Source organism: Miscanthus floridulus, chromosome 17 (assembly GCF_019320115.1).
Source record: "Miscanthus floridulus cultivar M001 chromosome 17, ASM1932011v1, whole genome shotgun sequence".
NCBI lineage: Eukaryota > Viridiplantae > Streptophyta > Magnoliopsida > Poales > Poaceae > Miscanthus > Miscanthus floridulus.
In genome coordinates, this window is record NC_089596.1 from 53,743,201 (window position 1) to 53,755,317 (window position 12,117).

Consider the following 12,117-nt stretch of genomic DNA (forward strand, 5'->3'; position numbering starts at 1 on the left):
TCTTACTCCAATTAGTAAGACGAACGTAGAGGTACAAGTGTAGAGGAAGCCGATAGCTCCGGCACTCCTTCCGCTAAGTGTACAAGTGCACCGAGCACACTAGTGGAGGTAGCCGACAACTCCGGTACTTCTCCAACTCTTCTCTCTCTCACTTCCTATACTACTCTTAGCTAGAAGCTAAAGATATGAATGAGGCTCTTCTTCTTCTTCTTCTTCTTCTCTTGTGTATGATTGATGATGGATGAAGAGGCTTCTCCCTTGCTTATATAGCTCTCTTAGGACGGTTGTGGGGGAATATTCTCTAGGATCCACATGCAACCGTCCTTTGGGGCAATCAATGCACCGCCTGGAGAAAGGTGGGCCCGAAAGGCGGCAAGGGGGTGCACCCGCACCCTGGGTGGCGCCTCCCTGCACCGCCTTCGTAGGGGCGGTTGCTGGATGGGCCTGGGCCTCATCTTCGTGGGTATTGCCTCCAGAATCCATAGGTATGTGGTCTTTATCTTGTTTTGCTTGATTACGCCTTTGTGATTGCGCATTTTGATGTACTTTCATGTATATGTCCTACAAAACATGTAGACACCAAAACTTGTGGAAACTGTGAGTTAAAACTCCTAATTCTAAGTTTTGGTAATCATATTTGTTCTTTTTATTAATATGTTGGTGGTAAAAGATATGAGTTAAGCACCGCCAACACCGACCGTGACGGGCGGACTGTGGTCGGGAGGCGAAATGTGGGTTAGGGTTTGGTTTATATATGTAGGGCATCGGTTTAGGTGGGCCTCGTATAAAGTGGCCCAAGTTTATACATGTAGGTCGTTTAGTGCGCTAGGCTGTGGAGGATTCAATGTCCGTTGGCTAATATGTTAGCCTTCCTCTTTTTCCCCCTTTTTGTTTTGGCGTCTTTTTTCTACCATGACGTGGCTAAGATGGGTGATTTGCTCCAAGCTGGTTAGCGTATTGGGAACCCATATTGGTCTAGAAGCACGTTGAATACATAGAGTTTTTAAACGATCAGGCAGGCAAGAAGCTACTATACTACCTTAGGTAACACGGAGATGTAATTTAGGTGTTCTAAGAGGTTTTAACCTCGATGATATAGATTGCTGAAAGGGCTAAGTAGACAGGTTTTCATAGGACTACATGTTTTTCACTACTTAATTTTATCTAAAAGTTAGGGTAGCCTGAATATTACAGAGACAACAGGCTGATGAGCAGGGTTGTTCCTTCTTTTTACATTGAGGATTGACTAAGAAGTCCAACGTGGTCAGGAGATGTAGCCCATACTGGGTCCATCAAGTGTGCTCCGGCGATTGTGATAAAACATTGGCGTTGACAGGTTGTTGATTGGTGTTGGCTGCTGCGAAAATGAGTGAAATTAGTCGAGGAATGGTTCATATAAGGTTGGAAACTATAGTTAGTATGTAAATTCGAGGATAGAAATAATTGAATAATGTGACCTTTTATTTGGGACGAATCTACTGTGATCTGGGCTCTAAAAAATAGCGAAGGCAAGGTACATCCGTTGCTGTACGTATATATGAGTAATTCTATGATGAATGTGGTGAATAAATGCAACAGTCTGGAAGTAAATAGGTAAAAGGTGACTTTTCTCAGGAGTTATGATTATATATAAGCAATTCTGTTTATCTTCCGAAAGAGAAGTTGAATTTGGTACCTGATGTTCTGTTGCGATGAGAAATATCATGATTATGTCGCTGTGGAATACTTTGTTTGGAGCCTTATTGATGTGTGTATTTGCTGTAGAATAGGATGCGCACAGTATTAGTTTGGCTTCTATATTATTGTATTTAGATGAAAGGCTGAGCTGCGGTGTGCATACCTTGTTTTTTTTTAAGTTGTTCAGTCCTTGGTCTGCAGCTGCACAGTAAGTCTTTATAGAATCAAGCATATTTTGGATCAATGCATCTAGATGCACAATTTCCTCACGAGAAACTTGGCTGATAAGTTCTTGATTCATAAGTTTTATATCTTTATGTACTTGGTGTATCATGGCCGCAGCTTTAGCTGCACAGAGCTGCAGCTCATTGATGAGCTCATTGTAGCTGTTTATCTCGGAGACTAACCTTGCAAGAGTAGGGTAGTTTAGGTCCACTATATTGTATCGAAGAACATTTGTTACATGCCTTACAAATTGATAGATGCTGTCCGCTTCGGCTTCCCACATTGTCATATTTCCAGTGGACATGTACTCGCGATGGAGAGCCTTTCCTGAGATACATGTGTGGAAATTTCCATCTGTTGTTGGCTCCGTTGTGACCGTCACTGTTGTCCCATGGATTTTTCAGCTACGGTGTTGAGGATAGTTTTAAGACGCGCTGTATAATTGCTTGGTGCATCAACCTGGTCGAGGAATGCAGGTGTCAACAATTGAAGCTGTGTATGTGTTTACAGATATTTGTCTTTTAAAAACCAAGAAAAAAATATCAGGAATATAAAAGGTTAGCTGTGCAAGGATTTTCTTACCTGACAAATGCAATGTTTGTCTGTGAATTTAATAAGGTTGATGTCGGTGTTTTGTCATCCAACGAGTGAATTTATATGTGTGTCGTGCTGCTCCAGTAAGACGATGGTAGCATCCAAAGACACAAGGAATTATACTGGTTCAGGCCGGAGCCCTATGTCCACTCTCAGAAAAGATCGAGTGCGTGTTCCTCGGTTGAATGCTGCAGTTCTTACAATGGGGTATGCAAGAAGAGTGGAAGAGGTCGGAGAGTGGAGAGGGACTGCCCGAATGAAGTCTCGAGAATCCATCCCCTTGGAAGGGTGCTCTAGCTGCCCTAACATAGAATCTGGGGCCAGGCCACGTACAAAGAGTTAGGTTCTCTCGACCAAGCGGTCGTGCGACTGAGGGAGGGGAAACTAGCTATCTTAGCTTGCAAGAAAGGGCATCTTGTCTTGATGTCAGCGCTCGTCCGGGCATGGCTATCATCATGGTCTGGTGCCCATGTCGCGGCATGGGGTGACGTGGTGCTACAGTGCCGGTCGTGATGGCACTGTTGGCACGATGGTGGTTCACCAGCCGTCCTATGTGACGTGGTCTCGCCGTGGCCTTCGTCATTGTCTTCTGATCTCCGGGGGCGTCGTACAGGAGTAGGTAGCTGGTCCTGGGTCGTCGGTCGTCCTGTTGGTGGTGAAGCTGATGACCACTATCCGAGCTTCAGGGTCGTGGCCTTCGTTGGCTCAGTTGGTCTTGAAAGTCATGGCCATAGTTGTGAGCCCCATCCCGTAGTGGGTGGGGCCGTATGCCCATCCCGTCAGGCCGTATTTGGACGATGGTTTACCATGCCTGTCGTCACCGCTCGACGGTCCTGTCTTGTCTGTGGCGTGGTGCAGGGATGGCGCTTGCTTCGAGACGGCTGTCCCCATAGTCCTGGCGGACTGAGCAGACGTGCCTGTCCCTATCAGAACAGGCGTACTTGGTGGAGCTCGACCCCTCCCCGTCCCTCCGAGGGGTCCGGCCAGAGGAGAGGCCAGGCATCAACGTGCGGTGTGTGGCGAGAGCACTACAAGAAACAGTCACTCTAGGCATGTTTTTATAGTAACGCACACCGAAAGCGTCTCTACATAGCGTGTCTTAACATAACACGTTTTTAGTGTTAAAAGGCATCTAAAGACACTTTTTATGATGGTATTGTAAGCGTCTCAAAGTGACATGGTGGTAGACACGCTTTTAATCATCAATAGCTTCTACACACGTTAGATAGCGTATCATAGAACGCTCCATAGACAATTAAAGATGTTTTTTTTGATACAATACTAAAGTCGTCTCAAAATAACATTAAGTTAGACACGCTTTAAACGGTTAGTATAATTTATACACGTTGCAAAGCGTATCAGTAATCGTACATAGTCACGTAAACATGCTTCTTGATACGGTACTGAAAACATCTCAAAGTGAAACAAAATTAAATGTGCCTTCGTCATCCATCAGTAGCATGTAGAGACATTGTAAAAAAAATTATTAACATCCATTACATATCTAAGTCCTCTCATACATATTTTTGCTATAAATTTGTAGTCAGTAAACATTTGTACTTACGATTTATATCGTCATAAAAATTTAAGTTTAAAATTTGAAAATATTTTTCTTAACATTCTACCTCAAGTGTTTTTTTTTGGACCTGCTTGTACTCTTGGCCACTATAGTATATAATAATGTAATATTATGAAAAAGAACACAAAAAATACTATAGAATATTTAAAGCATAAAAAGAACACAAAATAGTGCTAGTGTTGGAACCTCGAATATGTGGTATTTTAGATGGCAGCACTACCACTGGTCTAATTGGAGAGCTCATATATTAATCTACTTACTACATTCTCTACAATAATATGAAGACGAGGCTACTATAATTCCAATCCACAATGTTGTTGTCCTCACAAATCGAAAACTCTTCGACGGCATAAGCGAAAACTCTCTTTTTTTCTTTTTTTTACTAGATATATGCCCGTGCATTACACCGGTGTCATAATATTTTTAACTGAACCTCAGTAATCGAACGCGGACGTATGAGCTCCGAGGACTTTGTATTGGACGCGGACACGTGGGTACAGTCTTCGTGTCGTAACCGCATAGGATGCGGACATGTGAGTTCTGAGTGAAGTTTTACTTGTGTTCGGACGCGGACTCGTGAACGTTAGAGTCTTTTTAGGAGTATATATATATATATATATATATATATATATATATATATATATATATATATATATATATATATATATATATATATATATATATATATATATATATATATATATACATATATATATATATAATAGGGAAGGAAAGAGGCAGAGATATAAATCTTTTGAATGAATTAAGCAATATATATACATATATATATATATATATATATATATATATATATATATATATATATATATATATATATATATATATATACACACACACATATATATATATATATATATAATAGGGAAGGAAAGAGGCAGAGATATAAATCTTTTGAATGAATTAAGCAATTGGTAGTTAAAATTAGTGTAAAGTACATTCTCCAACCTTCAACTTGCACATCGGATTACTTATCTCACTTCTTCATAGATAATATCCTATTATTAGTAGTGTATTTTTTTTCCTTCTCCCTAGACAGATTATCTATCGATACTTTTAAAGTAGAAAGGGGGACAGGGGTGGATCTCGTGCATTTGAAGGAAAAGACGGTGGATTTTGAGTAATTATTTAAAACTTTTTATTATTAATATATTTTGCGTGCAGCCTAGCAGCCTGGTGGAGATCGTAGACTCGGAAGATCCTACTCGCAGTCTGGAGGACGCGCAAGTGTAACAGGCTGGTTTGGTGCGCGAGAAACTCTTGTAAACAAATACGACCGAGCGATCAGGCTGCAGGTCCGTCCGTGAGTTCGTGTCTGGCATCTGCTCACCTCAGCTCCCCTCTGCCGGAGCCTGGAGGCGCCTCTCGGCGGCTTGGCCTCGCGGCCTCCTTCCCTCGGCCTCTCAGCGGCACTACGGCAGGTAGCAGCAGCCAGCAGATCCACTGGCCACCACAGGGCGCCACGAACCGGTGAGGCGGCGACCATCGTGGCCCGTGGCACCTGCAGTTCTGCTGTTCAGCAGAGTTTAGACTACAGCTCGTTGCCCCGTCCTGCTCCTTGCCGCTGCTCTGCTCTACAAGTCGTCTGGACAGGCTAACAGGTGAGATCCGGGGCAGTAATCTGTTTGTTCTGTGTTGGATTTCGGATATGCAACGAATGTCAATAACCAGTGAGTCATTGTATAATATTCTGGTCTACAGTCCACTGGTGAAGTTGATCAATTCTGCAGCTTCTATAATCCTGGAACTGCAGAAAACTAGAGATGGCTAGGTGGCACTATATGTTGTTAGCAATTTAGTATATGAGCTCCATTCAGGATTCAATGATACGAGGATAAAATATTTGTATTATGCCAATTGACTGCTAGCAATGGGCTGCAAGGAGGATTTTGATTAATATGCTCATATGCAGATAACTGATGTTTTGGGCTGATCTTATTTATTTATTTATAGAATTGAGTTTGCATATATATTGCAACTATAGTTTTCTCGGTGTGTTGGTTGAATTTAGGGCCTGTTTAGATGCTGAAATTTTTGGCAAAATGACACTGTAGCAGTTTTCGTTGTTATTTGGCAATTAGTGTCCAATCATAGTCTAATTAGGCTTAAAAGATTCGTCTCGTGAATTTCGTCTAAACTGTGAAATTAGTTTTATTTTTTATTTATATTTAATACTTCATGCATGCGTCCAAAGATTCGATGTGACGGGGAATCTTGAAAAAATTGGCATTTTGGGAGGGAACTAAACTGGACCTTAGAAGAGGGCTTCAAGGTGAACTAAAACCAGGAGGCTGAATTTAGATATAGATATATGATTTTTTCCTATCCAAGATTGATCCGTTGAAGAAGAAATGAAAATGGAGCAGATCCAATTGTGGTGTCACCTAATTATTGTATTGTCGTATTCTTGATTTACAAACAAATGTAAATTTCAAGCCAAGCTTACAGCTCAAATTAAGATTCTATCCAGTACCATGCTTGCATAGAATAGGTTTATGGTTTATTATGTACCTAAAAGATTGTTGATCTGATTTTGTTGGTGCAAATCTAGTACTATTATTCGTCCTCAGATATCTATATGTATTGCAAAAGAAAAACACTGATTGATTCCATTTCATTTTTATTCTTGTCAAAGGGTGATGGATCGAAGTTGGATGAGTAAGCCAAGACAGGATACTGCATATCAAGATGGTGTTGAGCAATTTTTGAATTTTGCTTACCGCGACATTCCACGTGATAGCGAGATACTTTGTCCTTGCAAAAAATGCAAAAACAGATTAAACCAGAGTCATGATGAAGTCAGGACACATTTGAGATGTGATGGTATTATTCAAGGTTATACGACCTGGGTTCATCATGGAGAAATGTATGATAGTCCACCATTAGCATTTGTTGACATTCCAAATAACACTACAAATTTGCCTACTTCGGGTGTCCCAAGGGCTGCTGCAGTACAAGATGGCATGCAAGAACTACTTCAAGCTGCCTTTTGCAGGGCTGAAATGTTCGAGTCAGTACCAAGTATGTCTGAAGGTGAAGTAGATGATGTTGAATCAGGATTTGCAGATATGGAACATTCTGTAGCTGAGGATGAGCATCCTGCAGATGACAATGCTAAGGGGAGTGAATAGAATCTGTATGAAAGATACTTGAAGGATGCACACACAAGCTTATATCCTGGGTGTAAATTTTCTAAGTTGTCATTTTTGGTCAACTTATATCACTTAAAGTGCTCAAATGGCTGGACACAAGAATCATTTACAACACTTCTGGGTGTGCTAGCTGATTCATATCCTCCTGAGGCAGACCTACCTAAGACATATTATCTCAAGTGAAGAGAATCACCCGTGCTTTAGGTCTTGACTATGTGAAAATGCATGCTTGCCCCAAAGATTGCATGCTTTTCCGAGGAGATGCAGCTAAGAAAGATTTTTGTGATGTGTGCGAGAGCTCTCGTTGGAAAGATGCTAAGAAGATTGGTTCTGCAGCTAAACCTAAGAAGAAGAAGAAACCAGCAAAAGTGTTACGTTATTTTCCATTGATACCAAGGTTCCAAAGGTTATTTTCAACTACCAAAACTTTAGAAGACATGCGATGGCATGATGTTGGACGTACAAAAGACGGAAAACTGCGACATCCAGCAGATGGTGAGGCTTGGGAAGATTTTAATCGTAGATCCTGATTTTGCAGCAGATGCTCGTAATGTATGCCTTGGTCTTGCAAGTGATGGATTTAACCCTTTTCGGAATATGAGTTCAAAGCACAGTACATGGCCGGTTCCTTACAACTTGACACCTTTGATCTGCATGAAGCAAACATCTTTACTGTTGTCGATGATCATTCCAGGACCAGATTCTCCAGGGAATGATGTTGATATATACTTGCAGCCATTGATCGATGAACTCTTAGAATTGTGGAAAGGAGTGCAAACATGTGATGCCTCTTCTCGAAAGAAATTTCCTCTCCGAGCTGCACTATTGTGGACTATAAATGATTTTCCTGCATTAGCTTACCTGTATGGCTGGAGCACAGGTGGTAAATATGCATGCCCATCATGTGATGCACTTAGAGAAAAATCTATGTGAAAACTTAATTGGAACTTTATTGGATATTCCTTCCAAATCAAAGGATGGTCTTAAAGCACGACTAGATTTAGTGGAACTTGGAATTCGACACAATCTTCATCCTGTGGTAGATAATGAAGGAAAGCAAACTGTGCCTGATGCACCTTTTACCATGTCTAGAGAAAAAAAGGAGGTTCTCTATTCAGTAATCCAAAACCTGAGAACACCTGATGGCTATGCATCAAACATTTCTAGGTGTGTTGACATGAAAGATTGTACATTGAGTGGACTAAAAAGTCACGACTATCATGTTTTACTACATGACATCCTTCCAGTGGCACTCCGATCCTGTTACCCCAGCAAAGATGTCATGGAAATAGTTATTGGAATATCTAATATCTTTAAGAAGTTATGCTCCAAGGTGATAGATGCTGATGAGCTACAAAACCTTCAAGAGAGTATTGTGGTAACACTATGTAATATGGAGAGAATTTTCCTGCCATCATTTTTTACTGTGACAGTGCACTTAATGGAGCACTTGGTAGAAGAAGTTAAACTTGGTGGCCCTGTTCACTACCGGTGGATGTACCCCATGGAGAGGTATGTAATTACATATTGCAGTGTTATTGTCAATAATTCGTTCGACTAATATGTGTTCATGATTTCATTTAGATTTTTTGTTCGGCTTAAAGCGCTTGTGAAGAATAGAGCTCACCCAGAAGGTTCGATTGCTGAAGGATATTGCATGGATGAGTGCATGACCTTCTGTTCTAGATTTCTTGACGGAAATACTCGATTTACCAGACCAGCTAGAAACCCTGAACCTTCAGACAATATGAAAGACGTGTACTTGTTTGAGAGTGCTGGAGAACCAATTGGAAAGGCTACTACTGTAAGCCAATTTGATAGCCAGCTTCTTGTTCAGGCACATCGATACGTGTTGCGACACTGTGATGATCCTGAAGAATTTCGCAAGTGTGTAATATAGTCCCCCCTGCCTCGATTTTTAAGTTTTAGTAAGTTGAATCCATGACACTGTATAACGAATAACCCCATTGTTGTAGAGAATGTGGATGAGGAGAAAGGAAAATTGTGTCCTTCAACTACTTTGACTCTGGCTTCCATCCAAAAGTTGATAGACCAACACTTTCCTGACTGGTTGGAACAAAAGGTGCAGTACAGATGAAATAACTTATTGGGCCATGAGTTTAATAGAATGAATTGATCTAATAAATTTCTTCAATGCAGGTTATCCTAGGTGATGGACTAGGAATCACTAAAAAGGTCCGAGCTTTGGCTGCAAAACCGAGTAGACACGGTGTGAGATACAACGGCTATATTATTAATGGTTTCAGGTTCCACACACAGAGTCGTGAGGCTGCAAGGTCGACACAAAACAGTGGTGTAGTGAACATTGCAAAAGATGGGGTTAATTATTATGGCAGATTATCAGATATAATAGAACTGACATACACCGACTACAAGGTAGTTCTTTTCAAATGTGATTGGTATGATGTCCATCATCGTGCTGGTTTACGAAAAGATGAGTTTGGATTAACACGTGATTTTTTCTCGGAAAATACACACTAGGGAAAAACTGGAGCATGATCCCTTTGTCTTCTCTTCAGAAGTGGAGCAAGTCTTTTATGTTGAAGACCCAAAAGCTGAAGGATGGAATGCTGAGGTAAGAGTTAAACCACGAGATACTTTTGACATGGCTGCCAGCAGATGAAGCAAATTAGACTAACTGGCTTTCAGGTACTATCAGGCTTCTTTTTGATAGTATAGTGGACAATTGAGCGTCGCGATCACGGAGCATGCCATCGACGGTGTCGGTGCGTGCTGTCCCTGCAGAATAGGGCAGCAAGGCGGGCGGCGGGCGGCCATATACTACCTCAAAAGACATCGTCCGGAGCGCGGAGTGGTAGGAAGTGTTGTAGCAATACTCGGCCCACGGCAGCGGCAGTATTAACTAAAGAAATCAGTACACATAATAATTTATTAGTACACAGTCGAGCCACGCGCGGGGACGATCACGAGTAATGCACCTCAAGTACATAGCGATGGTCCGGTTCACCACCTTAGATTGGCCGTCGGTTTGGGGGTGAAACGTCGTGCTCATCCGCAATTTGATGCCAGCCATCTTGAACATGTCCCGCCATACATGCCCAGTAAACACTGGATCTTGGCCACTGACAATGGAGGCGGGGAAACCATGAAGCTTGACGATGCCATCGAAGAAGGCTTTAGCGACGGTGGCAGCGGTGCAGGGGTGACTCAGGGCGAGGAAGTGAGCGTATTTGGAGAACCGACGCTCTTGTCGTGTACCCATGGGAGGCCATCGATGAAGTCCATAGCAATGTCGGACCAAACCTGTGCGGGCACCTCAAGGGGCTGCAGGAGGCCAGCAGGATGGAGATTCTCCGTCTTGTTCCGCTGGCATGTCAGGCACGAGCTGACGAACTCATGCACCAACCGGCGGTCATGCTCGACGAAGAAGTCCTGCCGGAGGCGTCGCAACGTCTTCTGCGTGCCCTCATGGCCAGATGAGTGGGCGAGCTGGACGATGGTCGAGAGGGACGCCGAGGTAGCCGGCATGAACATTCGGTTTCCACGCAGAACGAGCCCGTCGGCTACGCGCCACGGCGCACCGCGCTCGGTGACCACTAAGTCGCGGAAGGTGCGCAACTCATCATCATCTTTGAATTCGCGGCGCAGATCGTCGAAGAACTTAAAGGGCGGCGTAGTGAGGGCGTGCAGCAGCGCATCAGCGTCGTCGTCGCCGTGCCGGGACAGGGCATTCGCCACGGTGTTGAGGCGGCTCGGCCGGTACTCGATGTTGAAGCCGTATCCAAAAAGCTTGCTCACCTCGATGAACTTCAAGGCGTAGTGATTGGTCGTGACGACGAAGTGACGGCCCCATAGATAGGGACGCCAGTGGCAAATGGCCTAGACGAGCCCCATTAGTTCGTGTTCGTACGCCACGAGCTTGAGGTGCCGCGCCGCGAACGGGTGGCTGAAAAAGGCGAGCGAGATCAGGAGCGAGATGGTAGTACAAGCACCAAGACACAAGATTTAGACAGGTTCGGCCGTCAGTATGATGTAATACCTACATCATGTGTTCTGATATATTGCATTGAGATGTATGTATCGTGTCCACTAGGGGACCCCTGCCTCTCCTTATATACTGTGGAGGGGTAGGGTTACAAGGAAAGTATCATATTTGGTACTATACAATAGTTTGCGGTGCACGTCGAGCAGCGTCGTGCACGCCTTGATCTTGTGGGCTGGGCCACCTCTGATGGTGCGGCCCATGTCTTGTCTTGTGGATACCGGGGGTCATACCCCCACAGCTAGTCCCCGAGCCTGACAGTAGGTGACATAGTCACGTGGTGCCAGGGTCAGAAAGTAGAAGAACCAGCTGAGCAGGCAACCAGTCCCCGGGCATAACCTTGAGATGGGAAAAGCGCACATTCACCGTAAGGTGAAGTGTGCCCACTTAGTCCTCGAGCCTGCTAGAAGATGGAGTATAAATCTTGTAGCTGGGTCAAAGAAAAAGAAGTCTGAAAGCTTGCCAACATCGTCTAACATGCACGTATCAAGACCCTAGACGTGCTGCCCAATATCAGCACCCTGATCTGAACAGCATGGAGCAGCTTGATAGCACACCGATGAGACGTAGCAAGATCCGAGCAGCAAGGGAGTCCCCGGCATAACTGGTGATGTCCGAGCACCGAAGAGCGAGGAGTCCCCGGCGTCGCTGGCGATGTCCGAGCACCGAGGAGCGAGGAGTCCTCGACGTCACTGGCGATGTCCGAGCACTGAAGAGCGAGGAGTCCCCGGCATCGCTGGCGATGTCCGAGCACCGAGGAGCGAGGAGTCCCCGGCGTCGCTGGCGATGTCCAAGCACTGAAGAGCGAGGAGTCCCCAACGTCGCTGGCGATGTCCGAGCACCGAGGA

The 12,117-nt window shown here is 43.9% G+C and overlaps 1 pseudogene; it reads left to right on the forward strand.

The window, feature by feature from the left end:
- The first annotated feature begins 5,406 nt into the window (after positions 1 to 5,406).
- LOC136518695 (uncharacterized) lies at positions 5,407 to 9,947 on the forward strand (annotated as a pseudogene).
- The last annotated feature ends 2,170 nt before the right edge of the window (positions 9,948 to 12,117 follow it).